The sequence below is a fragment of the Schistocerca gregaria genome, chromosome 2, assembly GCF_023897955.1.
Source record: "Schistocerca gregaria isolate iqSchGreg1 chromosome 2, iqSchGreg1.2, whole genome shotgun sequence".
NCBI lineage: Eukaryota > Metazoa > Arthropoda > Insecta > Orthoptera > Acrididae > Schistocerca > Schistocerca gregaria.
This window is the reverse complement of record NC_064921.1, coordinates 1,008,246,149-1,008,255,898: the sequence shown is the minus strand read 5'-3', so window position 1 is coordinate 1,008,255,898 and position 9,750 is coordinate 1,008,246,149. Positions and strand designations below refer to the sequence as shown.

Below are 9,750 nucleotides of genomic sequence, written 5' to 3'. Positions count from 1 at the left end.
TTCCTGGGACAATGAATTCACGGTGTTCTTATTTCAATTTCCAGGAGTGTATTTTGCCACACGAAGGGCTGATAAAATTCGTACATCGTTCGATTTGCACATGATAAGCTATCAGTGCAGGGCACCATATGGGGATGGTCCTGCACAGCCGTATAATGTAATATCAAGGTAGAAAGAAAAATGAATAATTGTCTTTAGGCTTCACTTTGTTATATCAGTTACAACCTAAAATATGTTGACTTATTACAAGTTTTCAATAAACAAAACCCACTCTTGATGGCGCAGAAGTGCCGAAACATGTTTGAGCAATAAGAAGAAAACGGCGTTTTGCATAAAAGGCGACACTTATAGCTACTAATAAAACTTTTTATGTATACACTTTCTCCAGAAGCAGCAGAACAGAGCAAAGAGAAACACACGGTAAACAGATTAAACTGCTACTAAATAGAAACTTCTCACCTGTCAATTGCCGGTAGGGATAGTATAGCGGTGGGTCTTATGTGTTGTATCCTTCCTGCTCTTCAAATATGGGGCTGCCTAGGCCGCCTGTTTTCTCGGATTGCTATACAACAATTCAAGCAATTCGTATTAATGAAGTTTCTTACAAAAAGAAATGATTACAATACTTAATTATGTGAAATACAGATGCGCCGCACGCAAAGGGTGACAGTCAAAATAAGAAATCTCTTTAGTATTGACAATGCTACATAGTAGAAGCGAAATGACTAGTCTTGAGGTTTTATTGAACTCCCAGGTGTGGAACTCGGCGAACTGGGTAGTTTTCAATTGAGGCCGCGGCCAGGCGCTTCTGTCTTCTTCATCTAGAGGGCCGTCGCGTTGTCATCTGAGGGATCGGTCAGCGTGAAATTGGCTGACGACGTCTCACAGCCCTCTCTGCTCCTACGTTGCCACCTGGCGTGCCGGAGCTTCACTGTACGTCGGATCACTGTGCATTAATGAGTTATCTAGCTCGTTACAGGAAAAGGGGTCTATTGAACATATTCAACAAAATTTGGGCCAATGGAATCCACATTCCTGGACTGAAGACTGTTTGGGTGGTACCACTATATATAAAACAGTTGAGGCGCGTAGACATGCTTCATCATCAGGGCCATCACTCTTCTATTGTGTGTGTGTGTGTGTGTGTGTGTGTGTGTGTGTGTGTGTGTGTGTGTGTGTGTGTGTGTGTGTGTAAGACATTGGAGCGGACAATAATAGTTTTGTTGAGTGCCACTGGCTCTTCAATAACACTACAAAAGCACTGTTTTTACGAGTGGCTGAACGAAAATGCCGGAACATATCGCCTTATAAAGCATTTGAGAGCTTATATGCTCTCTGTATTCAGGCCACTAGTGGCCTACCGGGACCATCCGACCGCCGTGTCATCCTCCGTGGAGGACGCGGATAGGAAGTGCGTGGGATCAGCACACCACCCTCCCGGTCGTAAGATGGTATTGTTGACGGAAGCCGATACTATTCGGTCGAGTAGCTCCTCAATTGGCCTCACGAAGCTGAGTGCACCCCGAAAAATGGCAACAGATCATGGCGTCCTGGATGGTCACCCATCCAAGTGCCGACCACGTCCGAAAGCGCTTAACTTCGGTGATCTGACGGGAACCGGTGTAACCACTGCGGCAAGACTGTTGCCCCGAGAGCTTATATGCCAAAGACCAAATTAGAAACTTAAGTTTAGGCTCCATTAGATTGCCAATCATCGTAGTCATCATAGACTTACGGCTCTCTGTCGATCATGAACTGGCGTGGTAACATCACATTAAGAATGTAATTAAAAAAACGTGAAGGTGCCACATACATCCTTCGTGCTGTAACAGGCATCTCTTACGGAGTCTACATTAAGATGCACTGATCAGCCAGAACATCATTGCAATCTACATTATAGCCGGTATGTCCACGTTTGGCACATACTGTAGCGGCAGCACATCGTGGCATGGGGGAAATGAGGCCTTGGTAGGTCGCTGGAGGGAGCTGGGACTGCATCAGCACACACGTCACCTAATTACCATAAATTCCAGTGAGGGCGCCACTTCCAATAACATCCCAGATGTGTTCGATCGTATCTTGTTCAAAAAGGGCACTGCCGCCAGTAAACATAATCGTTGTGGTGTATGTGGTCTGCAATCAGTGTACAGGATATCTTGGCCGTCATGGTGTCCTGCATGAGCTCCATTTGACCCTTGTCAATGTTACCCAGATCATAGTGGATCCGCTGCCACCTTGTCACTGTCCTGCACACAGATGTCAAGGAGCTGTTCTGCTGGAACATGACAGATTCGTGCCCTCCCATAGTCATGAAGAAGAGAGTATCGGGGCTCATCAGACCTTGCAACACTCTGCCACTCCCCAGTGTCCACTGTGGATGGTCACGTACCCATTTCAATTGTTGCCGATGTGATGTTAACATAGGCACTTGCTTAGGTCGTCGGCTGCGGAGGCACGTCGTTAGAACACACATTGCACTGCTCACTCCTAACACTCTTGCACTCTTCCCGGCATTAAAGTCAGATGTTAGTTCCACCACAATTCCTGGCTCCCGTCTCGTATTGTTCGTGGAAAGAAAGATTGTCGGTATGCCTCTGTGTGGGCTCTAATATCTCTGATTTTATCCTCATGGTCTCTTCGTGAGATATTCGTAGGAGGGAGCAATATACTGCTTGACTCCTCCGTGAAAGTATGTTCTCGAAACTTTAACAAAAGCCCATACCGAGCTAATGAGCGTCTCTCTTGCAGAGCCTTCCACTGGATTTTGTCTATCATCTCCGCAACGCTTTCGCAATTACTAAATGATCCTGCAACGAAGCGCGCTGTTCTCCGTTTGATCTTCTCTATCTCTTTTATCAACTCCATCTGGTACGAGTTCCACACCAGTGAGCAGTATTCAAGCATTGGACGAATAAGTGTACTGTACTCTACTTCCTTTGTTTCCGGACTGCATTTCCTCAGGATTCTTCCATCGATGCCGAAACTGATAGCATATAAGAAGTTCATGTAGTAAATTTCTGCAATACATACGGCTGTTGGTAAATTATTGCATCAAGAAACTTCCGTTTATGTCTTGAAACTCCTTCTTGGTGTTGTGATTTGTTTCCCTCAGTTTATTTATGCATTTCACATATGTATAAATCTATACTACTTAACTCAGTTAATTGTGTTCGCTGTTTACCAATCTTTGAACAGGAAACTTTATTCTAAATCAGCAACACTGATTCATTGTATGTTGTTTATCAGTAAATGGTCCTACAAAAAGTTCACCTATACAGTACATTTTATTCGTGATTTCTAGCATTAGCACTGATTCTAACAGTGTTTCAGAAAGTGTAATTATGACCCCGCCAGATAATTATAAAAGGAATCTACAATACTCTTAGTCAAAGTTAATTGGGAAGGCCGCATAGCTGTTCATAACCTAGGAGTATATTTGTGTGAACACACATTCCAGTGTGTTTCCTTTATTCCTTCCTCGTTACAACAAGTCACTTAAACCTTTACCATAATTCGTTTTCTAAAATGCAGCTCACGCAGACCAAACAAGTTTTTTACTGCCGGACATTACGTGGTTAATATCATTTACACTAAACAAAGGACCACATCACACAAGAACCTAACTAACCTCAAACGACCAGGGCATTGTGAATGTTAATATTGATTAATGTTACTGGAAAACATGGTACAATTATTTCAGCCAAAGTCTTTTCAAAGGCTCTCACTTTTTGAAAAGTGGGTCAATTTTTACATCAGTAGTGCCACGATGCTGGCAAAATGAAAAGCTGACAACAGTTCACGCCATTAATATTTTACCTGATAAAACCGTGTGCCATTGTCTGTAACAAAATACAAGTCTATTTTTCTACGTAATTCCCACCGATATTAGACACGTATCATACCTGACAACAAGCTTTGAATATCATCCTTGCAGATATCTGCCGCTTGAGTGCTGCTTTTCGTAATTTTAACGTTCTGAAAAATTGCATGAAGCTCACTTCTTGACAAGAGTAATGGGATGGTATGGAAATGTGTGAAAATTTTTAAAGATGGCCATACCAATTTTCATGATGAGGAACGGAGAAGGCGACCTTCAGTCATTCTGACGTTTGGTACAGAAAGTTGACGAACAAGTGAAGACAACAGACGATTTACTATTTCGACGTTATGTGATGATAGTACGGACTGAGTTAAAATATAGCACTCCATAAGGTCCGAGGGATCCTCATAAAGTAACTTCAGTTTGCATATAGCCTACGTAATAGTAGATATAGTGGCATCACTCTTGCGGTGAAGTGCGCTTGAACCAATACGCTTTAAGCAGTGGAGAATCAAAACAGTGTTTTTGCTTTTTTCCCAAGCTAAGCTCGTCCAAAATGTGTGCTGTGGTCACAGATCCCACAAATTCTGAGATATGTTCTGAAATAAGATCTCTTATGGCAAAAAAAAACTGGGAAGTTGATGAAATCCATTTCGATCTATGGGTGAAAAGTAACGTGCGAAGGTGGTGTAAGAGTATGGAGCCGTATGTTCAAAGAAATGAGCATGTCAGTAAGACGTACGCAACACTTCAGGAGGATAACAAGACTTCAGAAAGATTCCATTGACAGCGTCATTGGTCACAGCTCAGTGTGGTCGCACTCTTCACATTAAAAAGAATGTTAAACACTGTTGCTCTTTTATGTTGGACTGCGCCACAGACTTTAACCTAGTACTCCTTTTGCCAATGACGGTCAGGTGACCAAGATACTCATCAGTTGCTTCTCAAAGTAGCGATAACTCGACTCGCCGGGGTTTTTAAGTATCTAGGCTGTTTACATACTGTCTCCAAGAACCTATGGTTTGTCCTATTGTCGAGTTGTATTGTACAAGGTTACGTGACAACGTTATTTACATTCATTATTGTACAGATTTTTACAGCTGTAAAGGCTGTTTGAAAGTGTGATTGAAAATTAAATTGTGAAAGCAGTCAAGTCTTCGAAGGAAGCACCTGAGAATTCACGACATCCAGAAGCAGATGGCTCCAGTATGCCAATATCGATAATTTTTGAGAGGTGCATGGAGGCCCTGAAGATGGCATACTGAATTTCCGAAAGTGGTAGCGAAAATAAAATAACCTCTTAGTTTTCATGGCTGTTTAGTGAATTTCTTGTTAAATTTAAAAGGTTTGCAAAACTGGACACCAGGTTGAACAATATTTGGCCCCATTGGTTCCTCAGTTTGGTTAGGGTAACGGTGTAAGTGTTGCTCCATAAATATTCTACATACTGTGTTCTTCAGAGTGTGTGTTTCAAGCAAAAGCCAACAGGTGATCGTTGACAGATCACCTTCTGCAAGTCCCAACACTTCCAATTCTTCAGTGTGAACAGTTCTTTGCATCAAACCTCGGCCAGTTCCGAGTGTTGGTGTCAAAGGTGTGAATTTTTTGCAGTAACTGCGTTCTGACATTAATATCTTCCCTTACGTTTAGCGACTATTTTTTTTCTCCAACCACAAAACAGTTTCTGGATCCTCAGGAAACCACCAGATCAAAACTGAATGTTCAAACCCCGGAGGAAGCGCAGTTAGCAAGTCTAGTAAGTGATACAAAATCATTGGGTTTAAAAAATAAGACATTTTCAAACTTGCAGAGGAAAAGTAATTTAAAATGAGTAGTGGTTGGGTTTACTGTTATAAAGTAACGTTTTCATAACGCTAACTTAAATTAACAACTAAGAAATAAAGGAAGTAGTTTTTCCTCATCTAAACAAAGACAGCATTCTATGCTACACGCTTGTTTTTTTTCAGTATTGTGGTTAATTGTTTTTCCTTGATATTTTGCACAATGTGAAAATGTTCGCCAAGTGGAAGGGTTACTGTTGAAACTGTTTCAGTAAAATTGCAATCTCTTTCCTAGTTTCAAACATCTATGTTGTTCAAAAAAATTATTTGGCTGAGCTCTGCCTGACTACTTCTCCATAGCTCCGACCCGTAGATCGCCAGTTTTCTTTCTCCTGATAAAGACATCCTCTTGAATAGTCCTCGCCCGGAGATCCGAATGGGGGACCACCACAGCAAGGCCGTTTTGGTTATTTTTACAAGGCCAGATTAGTCAATCATCCAGGCTGTTGCCCTTGTAACTACTGAAAAGGCTGCTGCCCCTCTTCAGGAACGACTCGTTTATCTGGCCTCTCAACAGATACCCCTCCGTTGTGGTTGCACCTACGGTACGGCTATCTGTATCGCTGAGGCACACAAGCCTCCCCACCACGGCAAGATCAATGGTTCATGGGGAGAGACACGTATTTAGCAACAGATTTAGCAACAGTTTATTCAGATTAAGGCGTCTATAGTAGACACATACTATGGACGCCTTAATCTGAATAAACTGTTGCTAAATCATTAAATTACATTGCTAAAAAGTAATAGTCAGAATTTGGAGCAGCTATGCTCAAGTCAAAAGTATAACTGTCTAGCCTTTTACCTTTGACTTGAGCTGCTCCAAATTCTGGCTATTGCATTTTAGCAATGTAATTTTACGATAATCAACATTTCACTCTGATAGAGACATCCCTAGTCGGTTTCGAAACCTACGTCACTGTACCTACTGTTTACGTGCAACCGGTTGGCTGTTCAACCCCTTGTTGAAACTATGTAAAGGTTTTCAAATACTGCTGCTAGTCACAAAATGTGTTGACAACATTATTTATTTAGCGACATGTTTTGTGGTGATACCTCAACATCAGACAATGCTGGCATTACAAAAACATTTAAAACAACAGTATAAAGACATTAAACTATAAGAGGGGATATCACTTTGTCTATTGGTAGTCTGCTCACATAAAAATTTATAAAAAATCACTCATTTTATCCTTGTGGCGCGGCAGGGTTTCTTGTGCTGAGGCATCGCTATTTTGATGGCTCTCTTGTACTACCCCACCACTAATCACAAACTTCACAACGGTGTAAAAGGCACCATTCTGACGATGCTACCGTAAAAGAGGAGCAAATAAATTAAATTTTCCTGCGGAACAACAGTGGTCCCTTGCTTGTAGGTAAGAAACTTGAGCAGAAGAGAACTGTGTTTTTGTGAACAATTGAGTTCGTCCTCTTGCAGAGGAGTGACGTGACCAATTTCGCTCCCTGAAGCGCAAATATCCGTTACGGAAAGGGACGCGTCGTGCCCGCGTCAAGCTTCTGGGTCGATTGTCCTATATATCACACGTCCGCACCTTGCTGGAGCTGGAAATACCACCTTAGAGCTCACTCCATCTGTCATAACCTTTCTGAAACGAAGTAGACGTATAAAGTGTCACCTGGCCACGAGATGTATCACTTCATTTTATCCACTGATTCGTTTGAGCTTTATTACATTAGTACACGCAAGTCCTCGATTAGTATTAACCAACACGTATTTTCTTCATTACTATCGGCATTATCATACAAAAAAGAGATTTCAGTTACTGAAACTCCTTATGCAACTACTTCTTTTGTGAGATTCAGGGAACTGACGACATCAGATGTTAAGTCCCATAGTTCTCAGAGCCATTTTGTACGATATGAGCAGTGACTTAGAAATCATAGTGCTAAGTTAGCGTAACGAAAGCTATTTTACTTTCGCACATGAATAAGAGCATCAAGATGAGCCATCATCTTGATGCTCTTATTGATTACCTTCTCACTTGCAAGACAAATACTCGCTCTGGACACATTTTAAGCATTAGGACTTGTCGAGTGACCGCGAGCCATATTTATGCAAAATTATTCGTCCCATTATGCATGCGCACGCGCCAGCGATAAAATACTTTTAGGGAAGTCTAATTCAGACCTAGTATGCAAGAGTTTGGGAATATTTGCAGAGATTCTATTCGTACGAATAAATTCATTGAGAGAGTTTCACGTTTTAAGTACCTGAAAACAGGCAACCTATATTTGATAATCTATGTAACGAGAAAAAAAATACCTGTATAGTGTAATCTATTGACACGCAACACTTACTTAATTATAAAAACTGATATGAAAAATACTGTCAGCTACTCACTTGAAATGAAGACGTGCTAGGAAAAAGATCTTAGTAGTATGTTCTTAATGGAAGACTACTGGCCTGGAGATAACGGTTTGTGTACGTCAAGAAAATGTACAAAAAAATAGCATCAAAGTTTTTAATGGTTAATCGGTCTTCTCACTCATTTGAGGCGACCTGTCACGAATTCGTCTCCTGTGCCAGCCTCTTCGATCATGATTGTTATAGACTCCTGGAAATTGAAATAAGAACACCGTGAATTCATTGTCCCAGGAAGGGGAAACTTTATTGACCCATTCCTGGGGTCAGATACATCACATGATCACACTGACAGAACCACAGGCACATAGACACAGGCAACAGAGCATGCACAATGTCGGCACTAGTACAGTGTATATCCAGCTTTCGCAGCAATGCAGGCTGCTATTCTCCCATGGAGACGATCGTAGAGATGCTGGATGTAGTCCTGTGGAACGGCTTGTCATGCCATTTCCACCTGGCGCCTCAGTTGGACCAGCGTTCGTGCTGGACGTGCAGACCGCGTGAGACGACGCTTCATCCAGTCCCAAACATGCTCAATGGGGGACTGATCCGGAGATCTTGCTGGCCAGGGTAGTTGACTTACACCTTCTCGAGCACGTTGGGTGGCACGGGATACATGCGGACGTGCATTGTCCTGTTGGAACAGCAAGTTCCCTTGCCGGTCTAGGAACGGTAGAACGATGGGTTCGATGAGGGTTTGGATGTACCGTGCACTATTCAGTGTCCCCTCGACGATCACCAGAGGTGTACGGCCAGTGTAGGAGATCGCTCCCCACACCATGATGCCGGGTGTTGGCCCTGTGTGCCTCGGTCGTATGCAGTCCTGATTGTGGCGCTCACCTGCACGGCGCCAAACACGCATACGACCATCATTGGCACCAAGGCAGAAGCGACTCTCATCGCTGAAGACGACACGTCTCCATTCGTCTCTCCATTCACGCCTGCCGCGACACCACTGGAGGCGGGCTGCACGATGTTGGGGCGTGAGCGGAAGACGGCCTAACGGTGTGCGGGACCGTAGCCCAGCTTCATGGAGACGGTTGCGAATGGTCCTCGCCGATACCCCAGGAGCAACAGTGTCCCTAATTTGCTGGGAAGTGGCGGTGCGGTCCCCTACGGCACTGCGTAGGATCCTACGGTCTTAGCGTGCATCCGTGCGTCCCTGCGGTCCGGTCCCAGGTCGACGGGCACGTGCACCTTCCGCCGACCACTGGCGACAACATCGATGTACTGTGGAGACCTCACGCCCCACATGTTGAGCAATTCGGCGGTACGTCCACACGGCCTCCCGCATGCCCACTATACGCCCTCGCTCAAAGTCCGTCAACTGCACATACGGTTCACGTCCACGCTGTCGCGGCATGCTACCAGTGTTAAAGACTGCGATGGAGCTCCGTATGCCACGGCAAACTGGCTGACACTGACGGCGGCGGTGCACAAATGCTGCGCAGCTAGCGCCATTCGACGGCCAACACCGCGGTTCCTGGTGTGTCCGCTGTGCCGTGCGTGTGATCATTGCTTGTACAGCCCTCTCGCAGTGTCCGGAGCAAGTATGGTGGGTCTTACACACCGGTGTCAATGTGTTCTTTTTTCCATTTCCAGGAGTGTATTTCTCTTGGCCACAAATGCCCTGTTTGCCTGCGCCAGTCTCATTTTCATGTCCATCTCGTTACATCTATCATTATTGTTTTTCCCATTTCTCCTAC

The 9,750-nt window shown here is 43.8% G+C and overlaps 1 pseudogene; it reads right to left on the bottom strand.

Moving 5' to 3' along the window:
* Positions 1–1,530: 1,530 nt before the first annotated feature.
* LOC126337269 (5S ribosomal RNA) lies at positions 1,531–1,648 on the bottom strand (annotated as a pseudogene).
* Positions 1,649–9,750: the final 8,102 nt, after the last annotated feature.